This window comes from Leopardus geoffroyi, chromosome C1, assembly GCF_018350155.1.
Source record: "Leopardus geoffroyi isolate Oge1 chromosome C1, O.geoffroyi_Oge1_pat1.0, whole genome shotgun sequence".
NCBI lineage: Eukaryota > Metazoa > Chordata > Mammalia > Carnivora > Felidae > Leopardus > Leopardus geoffroyi.
In genome coordinates, this window is record NC_059328.1 from 140,352,050 (window position 1) to 140,368,179 (window position 16,130).

General features: G+C 42.0%; 1 protein-coding gene across 4 annotated transcripts in view; it reads left to right on the forward strand.

Annotated features, from left to right (window-relative positions):
• Positions 1 to 7,404: 7,404 nt before the first annotated feature.
• Positions 7,405 to 16,130, forward strand: part of LYPD6 (LY6/PLAUR domain containing 6) — a 124,162-nt gene continuing 115,436 nt past the window's right edge. For 2 of the 4 annotated variants that reach the window (XM_045479765.1, XM_045479763.1), the window contains exon 1: positions 7,418 to 7,556. The gene's annotated coding sequence lies outside the window, so the exon portion shown is untranslated. Of the gene's footprint in view, positions 7,557 to 16,130 lie in introns of all 4 variants that reach the window. The other 2 variants (XM_045479768.1, XM_045479764.1) reach the window with 2 other exon arrangements.

A 16,130-nucleotide genomic window follows, 5' to 3' on the forward strand; every position in this document is an offset into this window, starting at 1 on the left:
GCAAATAGTTAGGCTATTTTTGTTTGGTCTCAGTAATGTTTAACATATGGGGAGAAAAGTATGCCTAGTCCAAGAATTGGTTAGCACAGGGACAGAGAGTTGTGTTGGCTTCACTTCTTGGGACTGACAAGGGAGAAAAAAAGAATTCATTTGTAAATCCATCCTTGATTTTTTTTCTTTCTTCATCCAACCTAGACAACATGGTCAGTGACTTGTTAGCATAGACAACTTCTTTAGCCACCCATACAGTATTGTATTACCCACACAGTGCTAAACCTGGATTAATCCTATACTTTGTGATGAAATTGTTTTTCATATCTTGTTCCAACAGCTATCTGTTGTGATAGCTATGAAGAGTAGTGAACTCAGAAGGGTACAGAAGGGTACAGGGCTTGGAGGCAACAAGCACATGACTGGTTCACAATGTTTGCTGTGGGCACAGGTGGACAGAAGTGAGAGTTTGAATTTTATACACAACTCTCAAAAATGTATATCTCTATTGAGCTTTGGACCTGCATATCCATCTACCCACTGGGTAACCTTATCTGGATGTTTGCAACCACCTCAATCTGCACATGGCTAAAATTGAAATTATAATTGCTCTCCTTCACCAAAGGTTTGCTAATGGACTCATCAGATTGCCTTCATGATCCTTGTCAAGAGTGTTTCCTGCAGCCATTACTGTGGTTCAGATTAGCACTCAATGCAGGATAAACCCTCTTTGCCATCTGGCTAAGAAATTTGCTCTCATTATGGAAGTATAGGTATCAGCAATGGGGATGAGGGAAGAAGTTAATGACATGATGGAAACCCAACCTCTTGAAATCTTACCTATCTCATTTTTTCTTGGCCCTGAATGTGGAATTAAGAGCAGAGGGAAAAATTCAACCAGTACTGCATAATCTGACCTCAGATACAGTGATAGAAACTTGGAAAAATGAAAGTAATGAAACTTTTAGACTTCTCTGGCTTCATTCTTTACAATATCCCGTTTATTTTACATATATCTGTCCATCTCCCTCAACTTCCTCTCCTTAACTTCTAGTATTTTCATTGTCAGATGGTCGTTAAGAGAAAACCTTATTTATGTGAAGAATTACAGCATCAATTCCATATAGAATCGTATCGTGTTTATGCAAAAAGTGCTCCCTGATAGAAACAAGTGATAAAACTGATTGATGTTTTAAAGCAACTGAGGGGTCTCTACTGGCAGCCAGGATTACTGTTTCCTGGTAGAAAAACTGGTAGAGAAAATTGAGTTCTTATAATAAATTCCATAACAGCAGCTTAGCTGTAAATGATTTTTTAAAAGTCACTTGACTGTGCAAACTGGTTAGAGCAGAAATATTTTAATGATATTTCAAGAGCTTAATGTCAACCATCAGTGTCCAATAAATGAAAATTACTTTTAGTGATACATCTGGAAATATGACGGTTTTTTGAGCCAAAAATCTCTCAAGCTTTGCATAAAATCTGGGTTTTTATTTTTACTGTGTGCCTGTTATATAAATTTCTGATATTTGTGATAGAGGAAAAGAAGATAAATTGGACATTGGGATATTGAAAAATGAGTAAAATGTGAAAACATGTTAAATTTATTGTTTGTTCATTGAGAGAAAGAAAGAGAGTGAATAATTTATTTAAAGGAAACAATTTTACTTAAAGAAAGGGCAATATTTTAATAAACAGAAGGGGGAAAGTGAATATATTTTGAAATAGGAGCAGCGTCACTGGAATGAAAAATGTAATGCACCAAAGTAGCTGCTTTGAGTGGGGAAAACACTCTTTTGAATGGAAAATTTTGTTACATTCCTGTAAAATCCCAACTTTATCCTTTTCTGTTTGTTTACCTAACTCATATTTACAGAGTATCCACTCTGTGTACTGGCATTGTGTGAGGCATCGGTGATATTTCAGTGAATAAGAGAGTAACAGTTTCTTCTTGCACGAAGACTGCAGTTTAGTGAAATTTTCATTAATTGATTAATTCCCGCCCTCGTTATATTAGGCGAAATGAGGTTTAGCTCTGTGTGACAGGAAATGTGGAATAACCATGGTTTAAACAACCGCCTTCATGTAAAAACAGATCATCCAGACCTCAAACCATGGTTCCATTGTCACGAGAAACCTGGAGTTCTTTTATCTCATGGCTCTGCCATTCCCACCAGCGCGTGCATTTAAGCTTCTTGAGTATTTCCCTTCACTTAGCATGATGTGTTGAGGTAGATAATGTTTGTACCAATAGTCTGTACCTTCTATTACTGAGTAGTATTCTCTTCTCTGGATGTACTATAGTTTTATTTATTCCCCAGTTGAGGGACTTTGGGGTTGTTTCAAGGTTTTAATAATAAAATTGCTATAAATATTTGTCAACAAGTTTTTGTACAAACATAGGCCTTTCATTTCACTTGGGTAAATATCTAGGTGTAGGAGTATTGGGTCATATAGCTAAGTGTATATTGAGCTTTAGAACAGCTGTGACACTTAAAACTTTTTTTGAACATTTGTTTATTTTTTGACAGAGATAGAGACAGACTGCAAGTGGGGGAGGGACAAAGAGAGAGAGGGAGACAGAATCAGAAGCAGGCTCCAGGCTCTGAGCTGTCAGCACAGAGCCCAACACGAGTTCGAACCCATGAACTGTGACATCATGCATGACCTGAGCTGAAGTCCGAGGCTTGACAGACTGAGCCACCTGGGCACCACCCCCCCCTTATTTTTTTAAATGTTTGTTTATTTTTTTAGAGACACAGAGACACAGAGAAAGGTGTGCAACTTTTTAGAGTACCATTTTGCACTCACATCAGCAATGGACGTGAGTTCCACTGCTCTGCATCCTCATCAGCATTTGTGTGTGTGCATGTGTGTGTGTGTGTGCACGTGTGTATTTTAAGCCATTCTGTAAGTGTATAGTAACATCTCACTGAGGTGTTAATTAGCATTTTGCTAATGACTAGGGATATTGAACATCTTTTCAGGTGCTATTTGCCATTTGTATATCTTCTTTGGGAAAATGTCTGTTTAAATCTTTTGGCCAGTTTGGTTGGTTGTTTTATTGTTGTTGAGTTTTGAGAACTCTTTAAACACACTGGTTACAAGTCCTGTGTCAGATATATGATTTGCAAATATTTTCTTCCAGTCTCTCTTTTCATTCTCTCAATAGTGTTGTTTGCAAAGCAAACGTTTTTGATTTTGACCAAGTCCAATATATTTCTTCTTTTATGGATGGTGCTTTGTGTCTTTTAGCTTTGGATCTTAAAACTGGATTTTTATATGTTAAAAGCCAAATTTATAAAAAACAAAAGAATAAATTTCTTCTGGCAACAATAAATTGTCTACACATAGTACATTAGATATATCTTCTAAATGTGACATCAAGTGAGAAGAAATGAGATAATTTATGTTGGGGAAACCAAATTAGAAAGATGAGACAACGGGGGCGCCTGGGTGGCGCAGTCGGTTAAGCGTCCGACTTCAGCCAGGTCACGATCTCGCGGTCCGTGAGTTCGAGCCCCGCATCGGGCTCTGGGCTGATGGCTCAGAGCCTGGAGCCTGTTTCCGATTCTGTGTCTCCCTCTCTCTCTGCCCCTCCCCCGTTCATGCTCTGTCTCTCTCTGTCCCAAAAATAAATAAATGTTGAAAAAAAAATTTTTAAAAAAAGAAAGATGAGACAACGGCTTAATGATAAGAATTTTGAAAACTCAGAACCAGGGGCACCTGGGTGGCTCAGTCAGTTAAGCATCCAACTTCAGCTCAGGTCATGATCTCACAGTCTGTGAGTTCAAGCCCCGCATCAGGCTCTGTGCTGACAGCTCAGCACCTGGACCCTGCTTCGGATTCTGTGTCTCCCTCTCTCTGCCCCGCCCCTGCTCATGCTCTGTCTTTCTCTGTCTCAAAAATAAATAAAAATATTAAAAAAGAAAAAAAAGAAAACTCAGAATCAAAGTCTTTTAGATTTTATACAATAATAACATGTAAATACATGAAATAAAATGCTTTATGGGGATTTAAATACCCATTCATTTATTTATCCATTTATTTAAAGAATTTTACTAAGCACATACTATGAGCATGTGTTCTACATGGGATTACACAGGCGAATATGATGGGAGATAGAACTTTGCACAAACAAATCAACAGATTATAACACAATGTGGTAAGAGTTATGGTTGGCATATGTTCAAAGTAAACCATGCAGTTTTTTTTTTTTTTTTTTTGCACATGTAGTGGTTTCATCACTTACCTCAGTTTACAATCATTTATTCGTGTGACTTGGTTTAATGTTTGTTTCTTTCAGGGTGTGTTCCAGGAGTATAAATGTGATGTATGTTTGTTTCATTGTGGCTGGCACATAATAGGAGCTACATAAATAGTTGTTAGATAAATAGAGTATGTGCCATTGAGGTACAGAGAGGAGGAGTTGCTGCCTGTGCCCTGTCAGTTTTGAAGACTTCGTAAAAAAGGTAATATTTGAAATGAGTCTTTTAAAATGTTTTTTTTTTAAGCTTATTTATATATTTTGAGAGAGACGGCAAGCAAGCGAGGGGCAGAGAGAGAGAGAGAGAGGAGAGAAAGAGAATACTAAGTAGGCCCAACGAGGAGCTCGAACTCATGAACTGTGGGATCATGACCTGAGCCAAAATCAAGAGTCGGATGCTCAATCGAGTGAGCCACCCAGGGGCCCCTACACTGAGTGTTGAAGCAGAGATAGGAACCCGCTGCTTGGGGGCAGGGGAGGGTGAAGGGAAGGAGAGCAGAGCGGCATTCCAGCACTGTATAGCCTTAGCCATGGGCATGTGAAGTCACATGACACAAGAGGGAAGGATGGAAAGTTGCAGGGAGGCAGGATCATCCTGCGTGGAGAAACAAGTGTCAGGGCAGGAGATGAGGCCAACATGGAAGGCTGGGCTCAGGCTGGGAGGCAAAGGCCTTGCCAACCAGGCTGGGTTTGAACTTCATAGCAATGGAGTTTGGGGACTGCTGGATTTTACGCTGTTCTGTGACAGGAGAGAAGGCAGCGTGGCTACTGACTGGATGGTAGAGGACTGAAGGCTGTTGCTGAAACCTGGTAAGAGACGACAAAGGTGCTACTGTGGCAGTAGAGAGGCTGAACAGGACAGTTCTGAACTGGACTATTCTAGGAGACAGAATTTGTGGGACTTAGTGATTGATACGATGTGAAGGGTAAAGTAGGAGGAGGATTTAATATTTTAGCTCTTATGATGCCTGAAGAGTATTGTGTTGGGAGTTAACATATTTAATTTTTTCCCCGATTAGTATTATATATTCTTTAGAAAATACAGTAAAGTATAAGGAAGAAGACAAAAAAAAAAAACATCCATTATTCTAGCACACAGATACCACTGCTGACATTTCAAGGACAAATCTCATTCTTTTTTTTTTTTTAAGTTTATTTATTTATTTTGAGAGAGACAGAGTGCAAGTGGGGGAGGGGCAGAGAGCAAGGGAGAGAATCCCAAGCAGACTCCATACTGCCAGCACAGAGCCTGATGTGGGACTCGAACTCACAAACCATGAGATCATGACCTGAGCCAAAACCGAGCTCGGTGCTTAACCCACTGAGCCACCCAGGTGCGCCTATCATTCTTTTAAAATACATTTTTAAAAAGAGATCCTAAAGATTCTATCTCCATCAGGAACTGAGAGTCTCATAAACCGCATGAATATACTGAACTTCATTTTGAACCCAAATATTAAGTTTTGACTAAACTATGAGGTGAGTGAGCCAGCTTTGTAAAAAAATCAAGTGAACCGGGTACATGGACAGGAACCCTGGAAGAAGGAATTTCTTCCCTGGAGACTAAGTAGCAGTGATACTCCCCACCCACCCCCCCCCAGCACCACACACACACACACACACACACACACACACACACACACAAGCGCTCTTGTAAGTACCAGATTCTAACTTGCAGAGGTAACCTGCCTACTTGCTGAGAGACATTTCCAGTTTCAGTTTGATTAATTCGTGTTCAGCTCATTCAACGTGCTGAGCCCTGCAGGAAGACAGCACGGCAGTGATCACCTGGTGTGTGCAGAGGTTCTAAAGGAGTGCTAATTATTTTTGCCCACCGGAACCCTGAGCTTGTGTAAACCTGTGCACATACACTAAGTAAGAGAAAAATTTTCTGAGGTCCAGGAGCCTTAATCAAAAATATCTTATCCAAATCCCTTACAAATAGAAGGAAAGGGATGGAAGTTTTTTTAAGAAAGATACTGGGCTCCGATATGTTGAGGGGGAGTAGATTATGGGAAGAGCAGAAGCAGGAAGATTCAGAGCAGGCCCACCTGAAAAGAAGCTTGAAAAATAGAAAGTCCACGGAGAAGAGGGGCCTCATAGATGGGCCAATGTGGCCCCTGGAGCGGGTCCTACAGCGAAGGTAGTCTTGCAGGCCAGGTACCCTGGGCAGAAGTGGGGGACCTTCCTGGGACCTTCTCTCAACCCCCACCCCCACCCCCCAGCCCCAGCCTTGCTAAGAGGGGAGGAGGGTAAGGTCGTGCTCCCTTTCCACTTTGAGGTTTTGGATTGAAAAGTTCAGGAGAGTGAAACCTGATTTACAACAAGGAAGAGAAAAATCAATACCTCCGAGAGATTGGCAGGGGGTCAGGGGGGGATAGCTTTACCTGGGAGGGGGGTTTGGCAGAGGGTGGGAGAATTTTGCCTACCAAAACTCACAACTAGATTCCCACTTTCTCACGAAGGCCTGCCGCCCAGGCTCTCTCTCCCACCGCTCCATCCTACACCCCGCAGTATTGTTTTCTATTGCAAACGTCAAGCGGTCTAGGTCTGCCCTCAACCAGAGCGCGACTTGCTTTTCAGCTCTTAGGTGCTGCGGCTTTCGCGAGGGTGGCCAGGAGTAAGTTTTGGCTGGGGCCGTTTCACACTGCCAGGCTTTCCATCACTCAACTGCTAGCCAGGGTCAGGGTGAGGCGAGGCGAGCCGCGCAGGGGGTCGCTCACAGGAAGAAATCGGTGCAACCTGAGCAACGCTCAGGTTGTTTGGAACGCTCACTGGGAAAGCGCTTCAAAGGGCACGTCTCAAATCCTCTGCGTTCAGTCGGTAGAACTCGGCGACTCCCCCTGCCCGCCAGAGCGCGGAGCGGGGCGCCCCACCTGCGCCGCCGGGCGGTCTGCTCCTGCGGGCTGGAGTTTGCAGACTTGGCTCTCAGGCCGACTCTCCCGGAGTTGGGTCGAGCGCGCCGGGCCAATGAGCGCGCCCCGTGGAGGGCTCGGCTCCCCCCGCGCGCGCTGATTGGTCCCGCGGCCCGCGAGGCAGGGCTGGCCGGCCAGGGCTGCAGGCGAAGGCGAGTGCCCGGCGCGAGTGGGAGTGGCGCGCGCGCCCCCCGCCGACCCCCGCCCCTCCCCGCCGCGTTCTCTCTCCTTCCTCCTCACTCCCTCCCTCGCTCCCTCCCCGCACTCCCCGGCTCCGGCCGCGCGCTGGCGGGGCTCCGCATTGCACACTCTGGGGGCGCCGCAGTGTTCGTGGGATGGGGCAGCGGGCTGCCGCTGGCGGCCGGAATCCGCGCGCAGCCCGGGTGAGTAGAGGCGGGCTTCCCGGGAGAGCACAAAAGGAGACTGGGTTGGTGCCAGCGGCTCTAACTACTGCGGGTTCTGGGCCAACCAGGGAGCGGGCTTAGTCCCTGGAACTAGCCAGTGCTAAGACACCCAACCCCTTTCCCGAGGCCGAGGGAGCTGGGGTGCTCGCCTCTGCATCCCGCTCCGGTGTTCTGTCCCCGAGTGGGCAGCCAGCACTGCGCGCAGGTCTAGAGGGGCGTGTGTGTGCGTGTATGTAGCGCTGGCTCACAGAGGGTGGGATGGAAATGTCAGGAGCTGCCAAGTTCAACGCTGGAGGAATCTCTCCCAGGAGTAATTCAGCACCTTCTCTGGGCCAAGTGTGCGTCCACCAGGAACTCCAGCCGGAGGGAGTTCCTGGGCGGCGGAGTGGCAGCGCCCCACATGTTGCTGCAGGGGGTGGGGGTGGGGGGGTCCATGGCCTGGCTGCGCCCACCCAGGGCCACTGCCCAGGATGCAGTAAGCTGGGGCGCTTCCAGCCATTGCAGGAATTCGCCAGGCCCTCCGACCACCCACCCGGGCGACTGGGCGAGGGGGCCGTCCACCCACGGAGCCCGGGCTTCGCCTGGGCTTGACTTGGCGATGTGTTTTTCTCTCTGGTAACAGCAGTTCGGTTGATTTACATTTGGCTAAACAGTGAATTTTAGCCTAAAGCGCTCTGTGGGTCTGTCTGACTCGTTCTGCCCCACACCACAGTCTCACTAGCTCTCCTCCCCTCCCCACACCCTGCCCCCAGTATCCACCCCTGTCATCACTTCGCCGTACAAAACTTGGTGTTTCAATATGATGACATCCGGCGTGGTCTCAGGCATCTTAAGTGCCACAATCAGTTGCCATTTCCTAGGGAACTACAAGGGCTTGTATAATTTTGGGAGGGGGGTTGAGGCGGGAGCAGATCTTTGGTAGCGATTTGGTGGTGGAATAGCATTGACCTCCCAGAGCATATCACAAAAAGAATGTTAAGCTTCTCCCTCTGGTAACCTACCCAAAATGTGACCTCCAAAATTCAATTTTCTTTGTGGGAGACTAGGGAGTTTAGATTCTCCAGGGAGAAGCTTATTTCTTGTTAAATTGAACTATGGTGACATATACTCTGTTCTGCTTTGCTCTGGCCAGCCATTGCAGATGCCATGATATTATTAGAGCAATTCCCTTAAAGCCATTACATTTTCTTTCGAGTGAGAGGACTCAAGATAGCTGCTTAAAATTTTGGATCTGCACCTTATTTCTCTGGAAGACATTAATGGTTACTGTATATGTGCTCACGTGTACCAAGTTTGCGAAAGATATTTGTGCAATCGTCCATGAAATGGCTTAATGCACATTTATGTTAAACCCATTTAAATGTAAAACATCTATCTGTTTTCAATTTTAGTTTCCACCTTGACCAAAGGCACCAGACTGAAACAGGACTTAAAAACAGGTCCTGTTTAAACAGAGGTTTTACAGAACTCTAGTCCTCAGAGCACACAGTCAGCTTTCTGAGCTTGTAGGTACACAAAGCCTGTTAAAAATTGTGAATGGTTCTTTGGGTTAACAACATCAGAAATGCTTCTAGAGCAAAAAAGGGAGATAGGATTCATGGGCCTATATTTTAAAGCTGTTGACAATGTTTTTAAAATGAATGTTTATATTACAGAATGGGGCTGATTACAGGCAAATAATGTCAAGTAAAAAAAAAAAACATCTTGTGTATCGCATCATGCTATACAGTTTACATGGCACATTGTGATGTCCTATTAAAGTGTCTGTGAGGGAGTCACATTTTTGTCACCCCCATTTTACAGGGGGGATACATAAGGCTCTTGGAGATTATGATTTTTTCCCAAGGTGAATTAGTAGAGTTTGAGCCAAGTTTTTTCTTTTTCTTTTTCATTTTTTTTTTTTTTTTACTCCTTTGCTCTCTCCCTCCCGTCCTTCCTTCATGTGGACTATATGTTCAGTGTTTTCCTACTTTCAATTTCTGCACTTCTTTTTACTATTCAACCTGTGGCTTCAGGACCATTATGTACCATTCCCAAAAAGCTTTGCTCTCTGCTAAATATCATTTAACTCCCACTAGGATGTAGGGTGATGAGGATTTAAGGAGAAAGCTAATAATGTTTTTAAGGAACTGTCCTTTTTCAAAGGGGTATATTATTTTTGTTAATGAGTTATTAAATATACAAGTAAACAAAACCCTAAAGAATGATGTCCTAATGATAGGGTTTCAGGAAAATCAAGGGCTGGTAGTGACAGAGATGCTTTTAACAGTGACAGAAATATGTAAGTCTCCCCCTTTATAAGCAGGAACTACTCATAAGCTCTATAGACAATTACAAGGAGGTACTAATAAATGATTATTTCATTAGTGCCATTCTTATGTTAAAAAGAATTGACAAGACAGATTACTTATATAAACCCAGAATCACTCAGGAAAAAAACAACAACAAATACCCATTTATCAAAAAGTCCTGAAATCGTCATTAACAAGTGTACAAATGCAATAGAAGATATTGATTAGAGAGAAATCCTGTTTTTACTTGCACAGTTAGCATTAAGGAGCATACAGATATCTACTGCCTATCTGATTATTTATTAAAACCCCATCATTTGCAAATCTTTTCTTGGAAAATTATTGCACACAATGTTTATTTGTGACATTGCATAATATTTCTTAAGATAAATAGAATTAATTTTGTTTGCATTAATGTAGGTAGGTAATGAGTTGACTAGTAATAATTCCTAGTTAAGTATGTGGGCTTTGGAATCAAGTCCCGGCTTCACATATACTAATTGTGGTAGGACTTCAGAAAGTGATTGAACCTCTGTGTGCTTTGGAGAGACACATAAGAAAATACATAAGTTTTCTTATGTGTAGTGCATGAATAACAATAATGCCTACCTCATGCAGCTTTTCAGTGTATTCATGTGGCAATATTTAATGAGCACCTACTAAGTGCCAGCACTGCTCCAGATGCTAGGGATACATGGACAGACTCCTTGCCAATTATGTTTACAGTCTAGTGCCTGAGAATTAATTATGTGATATGTGTAAAATGCTTAGTGTGGAATATGACACCCAGGAAATGCCCCATGATTGTTAGCTATTGGTATCATACGTTCACTCTGGAAATGTTCACTGAGTACCGAGGAGATGTAGTGCATATTGGAACACATAATGATGAATATATATATTTCAATTCAATTCAATTTGATATTATAATGAGAGAGAGAGAACTCCAAAGAAAGACGTCAAATATAATCAGTTCTCTAAAGATAATTCAGTGCAGACATGGAAGAAGAAAAAATGGAAATAAATACTTAAAAATTAAATTAGCCATTAGAAAGTGGGGAGTAAGTATATGGATTTCCTTATGGGAACTCACGATAAGGAAAATAAAGGTCTTGTATTCAAGCTATTTGAAACATTGAATACATAGGAAAAAAATAAAGAAAAAATAATTCTTATTTAGATATATATAATGAGAAAGAATTTTTTGATGGGTCAGATTATTGAATTGAACTCATAAAGGGTGACAGATCCCAGGCACACAAAAATGAGGTAGCCAAAATGAACCTGAAAAAAAAAATCCTTGCAATAGATTCCTAAAACAATAGCCAAAGACTCTTAAATACTGTGAAATGAGAATTGTAGAAGCAGTTGGCTTACATTGTACCAAACATATACTCAGAGATAAAAAGAGAACATAGTGGAAATGAATTCTTTGCTTCGCCTTTTGCTGAGTAATATTCTTACACCCAGGCTTTCTCAAGCAATAATCACATTGCAGGAAATAGAGAAAATAAGTGCTCAGGATATTCCAGACCTAATCAACAGACTAGACACAGATAAATCACTAAGACCAGGTGGCCATTACCTTAGTGTGATGGAGAAACTCCGTTGTGTAAGTGACAGCTCTCTGGGGCATTGGCTGGTATCCCTAGGGTTCCTGTCAGGAGGAGGGTTTCAGGGAGGACCCTGGAGCCCTTGAACCAGATCTGTGTCCTCATGGACAATTGGAGATCAGTATTCAAAGCTAACACAGATTATATCAAATACAACATATTTCGTAGGAAGGGGGAGGATTGTATTCAAATTAAAGGAGGAAGTATGTGGCTACAGTGTTACAGAAAATGTAATATTTTTAAACTTTGAAAAAGCCTAGCTAGATTTCAAATCCCAGTTCCCTCCCAATTCATGACCTTTTTTTGTCTGGCCAAGAAATAAGAAACAGAGTGAAGATAAATAGACACTTCTCTGTATGGACAAATGGGCTCTTCCAGGACGTAGTTTGGGGATGATTTTATTTAAACTTTTATAAATGTTCACAGATGGCATGTAGTTCTTATGAGTAAGTAAAAATCAAGCTGATAAAGTTGAACCATAGGAATAACGTAAAAGACAACCTAAGTGGGAAGAAAAATAATAGAAGATTAAAGGCAAAATGGAAGATTGAAGATAAGTGTACTTGGGGAAAGCAATCCCAAGCACATTTATAGGAGATGGTTTTAAATTCTATTCCCATCAGTAGTCAACAGAGCCAGATAATATTCTCTCAGCCGTCTAAAGAAAAGTGTATCTACCAAGTTAAAGTCAATATTAAGAGAAGGGGGGGGGGGGATATAAAACTCTGTACTAGTGTGACACCATTTTTTGAAAATGTGTTGTTGAGTAAGTTTATATACATCCTTGCTACTTATTTGTTCATCTATCTGGATAGAAAGTAATGCATTACCACATTAACAGTGACTATCTCTGGGTAGTATGGGATTGCAAATGTTTTTATTGTCTTCTTTTACCCCATTGTTTTCCAAATTTTCTACAATGAACATGCATTGCTCTTATGAGAAAAAGTGCTCTGAAAATATAATGTAGTGTTATAACCTCAGATTTCATACTGTTTTACTGTAAGAAAGGCTTGTTTGATGATCGTATCTGTTTCTTCGGGAATCTGTAGTTGCAAATTTTGTCCCGAATTATCTGTATATACAGCTTGTGTAAATAACTTCCTTGTATTTACTATTAGGAAAAAGTGTGGCTGAAGAGCACTGGTGCTCTCCTTTAGGGAGTGAGAACTGTGAACTTGAAAGAGATTCATTCCATTTTTGCCATAACTATCAGGATATGAAGAACGAACCTATCAGAAGCGTTGCTGACTCCTTTGTAGACTGTAAGTCCCATGAGGACAGGGACCAAGTCTGTTTCTTTCCCTTTGGACTCCACAATTGGCCTGGCACATGGCAGTCTCCCAATAAACACGTTCAATGTTTGAATTGAATGAAATGGATGAAAACTCCAATAGACTCACAGAAATTGTAAATAAGAAGAGATCCTGGGTGGCGCCTGGGTGGCGCAGTCGGTTAAGCGTCCGACTTCAGCCAGGTCACGATCTCGCCGTCCGTGAGTTCGAGCCCCGCGTCGGGCTCTGGGCTGATGGCTCAGAGCCTGGAGCCTGTTTCCGATTCTGTGTCTCCCTCTCTCTCTGCCCCTCCCCCGTTCACGCTCTGTCTCTCTCTGTCCCAAAAATAAATAAACTTTGAAAAAAAAAATTAAAAAAAAAAAAAAAGAAGAGATCCTAAGGCCCACTTTGTTCTTTGAGGTCATGTGGTTCATTCAGGTCATGTGACCTTATATGATCGATAAGCCATCCTGACACTCCTTGTACTACACAACCCCTGGGCCACAAAAATGGTCTGGGTTGGTTATCTAGGATCCTCTGGCTTATTCTCAACTTTTGATCCAGATCCTACTCCTTGATTCCATCTCATTTCATTTTGTTCCTGTGTTTTTAGACTAGGGTTTTGTTTCTTTCATTGGCTCTAGATTTTACCTTTCTGTCAGGCGTAGACTTGGGATCACCATCTTCCTTCCTCAATTTGGACCCCAGGGTGTATGATCCCAGTGTGCTCTGCCCCTTTCTGGTAAGCTATAATCTTTGCAAGAGAAAAATATATGCCACAAACTATTAAATATTCATAATTGAACCTAATACTAGATCCCTAGAAGAAACCTGGGAGCCAATGTATATTCTGTGCCAATATCAGCTTGATAAGTTGCTGTTGTTAAGATAATAATATACCCGGTTTGTCAGAATCTTAGTGGAAGAACAGATTATTGTATCTTGTTATTATATAAAATCTGGTATATATGTCACTGCATGCAACTCTTATTGTCATTCCTCAAGAAAGATAGATATGAAGGAACCAGATATGAACACTCAAATGATCAAATCAGTGTCCAGGATTGTGAATGAGTACTTGTGGAAGGTAGCTAGTATCTGATGACAGAATATAAAGAGAACAACTCTTCCAGGAAAGAAAAAGCCCCAAGGGATAAGGCCCTTGTCTATATATTATGAAGTTACTGTAATGTCTACTAGAATATCTCCTTAGATTCAACTAATCTGGGCACCTGGGTGGCTCAGTCGCTGGAGCATCCGACTTCGGCTCAGGTCATGATCTCACGGTCCGTGAGTTCGAACCCCGCATCTGGCTCTGTGCTGACAGCTCAGAGCCTGGAGACTGCTTCGGATTCTGTGTCTCCCTCTCTCTCTGCGCCTCCCCCACTCACACTCTGTCTCTCAAAAGTGAATAAATGTTAACAAAAAACTAAAAAAAATAAAATAAAAGATTCAGCTAATCTGACTGCAGGACTACCACTGGTCACCCATGGCACCAGTGTAACCAGAAGACCATAGGACAGGAACCATGACTTGCCATCAGGCATTCCTTTGTGGGAGCCCTTGCAGCTGCCCAGGGAGCACAGCTCAGGTATGAGGAGATGAGGGTCACATTGGACAGGCGTGGGAGCCATCTTGGCCTAGAGGCCTCATGCCCCCTGGAGCTGGCATCTTCTTGTAACAACTGTATAGACAAAGCTCCCAGGATTCCATAAAGGATGTAACCAGTTTCCATAATCGCCGTGGTCAGGGATACTGCAAGTATCATTTCTGCATCAGGTTATTCTAGTTTTCACTCAGTCTGCCAATTAGAGGTCACAGTTATAACTGGTGACTAGTTACCATAACTAGTAACTTCGTTGACTTTTTTACCCTTCTCAGGTTGCTACAGAAGAAGGGCTAGATGGATACTGGAAGTCAGATTCTCATGCACACATTTACACATAGAGCATACTTTGGTCATTTCTCATGAAAGTGGAAAATTAGAACTAGAAAACATGTGTTGGCATTTGAAAGCAAGGGATTTGGGGCAGAAAGTCATAAGCCCAAGGACTTTATAATATTGCTGTCCCTGCCCTGCCCTTTCACCTGCCCATCCTCACTCTCTGTCTTGCCAAGGGGGGATGCAGGCTAAAATCAAAAGTAGATTTAAGAAACATATAGGTGTGTGTGTGAGTGATTACTACATAATAGGTTATTAGGGGACACAGCAGTACTGGCTGTGGAATCTTCGTCTTCTGATAGACCTGTCAGAGGCCATAGATGTAAGAGTTCTTAAACCCAGGATTGTCCTACTGTCTCTGCCATGAAAAAGAAAATGAAGATTGTTATCTGAATTATCAAAGCAAGTCTCTTTAAGCATCCCAAATGATTAACAATATGGTTATTGTGTTTGGGTGGCAGGATTTTGGGTGACCATTTTCAAAAATATATTCCTTAATGTTTTTTATGCGCAAGAAGCAGGAGAAATAAGGATTGCATTATTCTCATCCCATTTTTCCCTTTTCAGTACTGAATTGTATAATAAGTTAGAAAATGTACATATTATTTAAGTTTCCATCAAGACATCTAGAAATACTGGTTCCTTTATGCCATTAAAGCAATTTAGATAATGTATACACTTACTTGCACTTATAATAATAGCATTTATTACTCTCTACTTTTTGTTTGTATGGCTTTTCATCTACAGGACCCTACCTACTTGTGCAGGATTATGCTAATTTTCCACTGGCAGAGGAGCAGTGCAGTGTAAAGGTTAGAGGCCAAGTTCTCCTGTGTTGTAATTCTGCCCACCCATTGCCAACTGTGTGACCTTGGGCAAGTTATTTAGTCTCTTCCAGTTTAACTGGTTGCTGTGAACTAGTGGGGTGACCTTTAGTAAGTTAGTCACCCACCATCTGGCCTTCATTTGCTTCAACTATAAAACCAAGGGGCTGCACCAATTAAACTTTAAGCTCCGAGATGAGTAGGCACCAATATGTATTTTTTGACATTTAAAACTACTCATTAATGCTGATCTGATAAAATAGTTTTGAACAACTGAAAGTGGCAAAATGTTGGTATTTAGACCAAACTAAGTGAAACAGAGTTCTTGGCTTCTAAGAGCATGAGATCTATAATAAATAATTTAAAAGATCTAGCGCATCTCCCTGGAATTTGTTCTTTTCTCGCTCTGTAGATCTTCACTGTTCTTTGACTTGATTATTCATGCAGAATACATTTAATTTCTTACAATATTTCTATCTTGAAGAGGAAAAAACCCCACTTTCAAGTGTTCTAAAAATATTACCACTTAAAAATACTGACTTTAATAGAAGTAATATTCTGCACTTATGTAGTATCTTTCCATAGAAGATCAAAGGACGGGTATTAGAA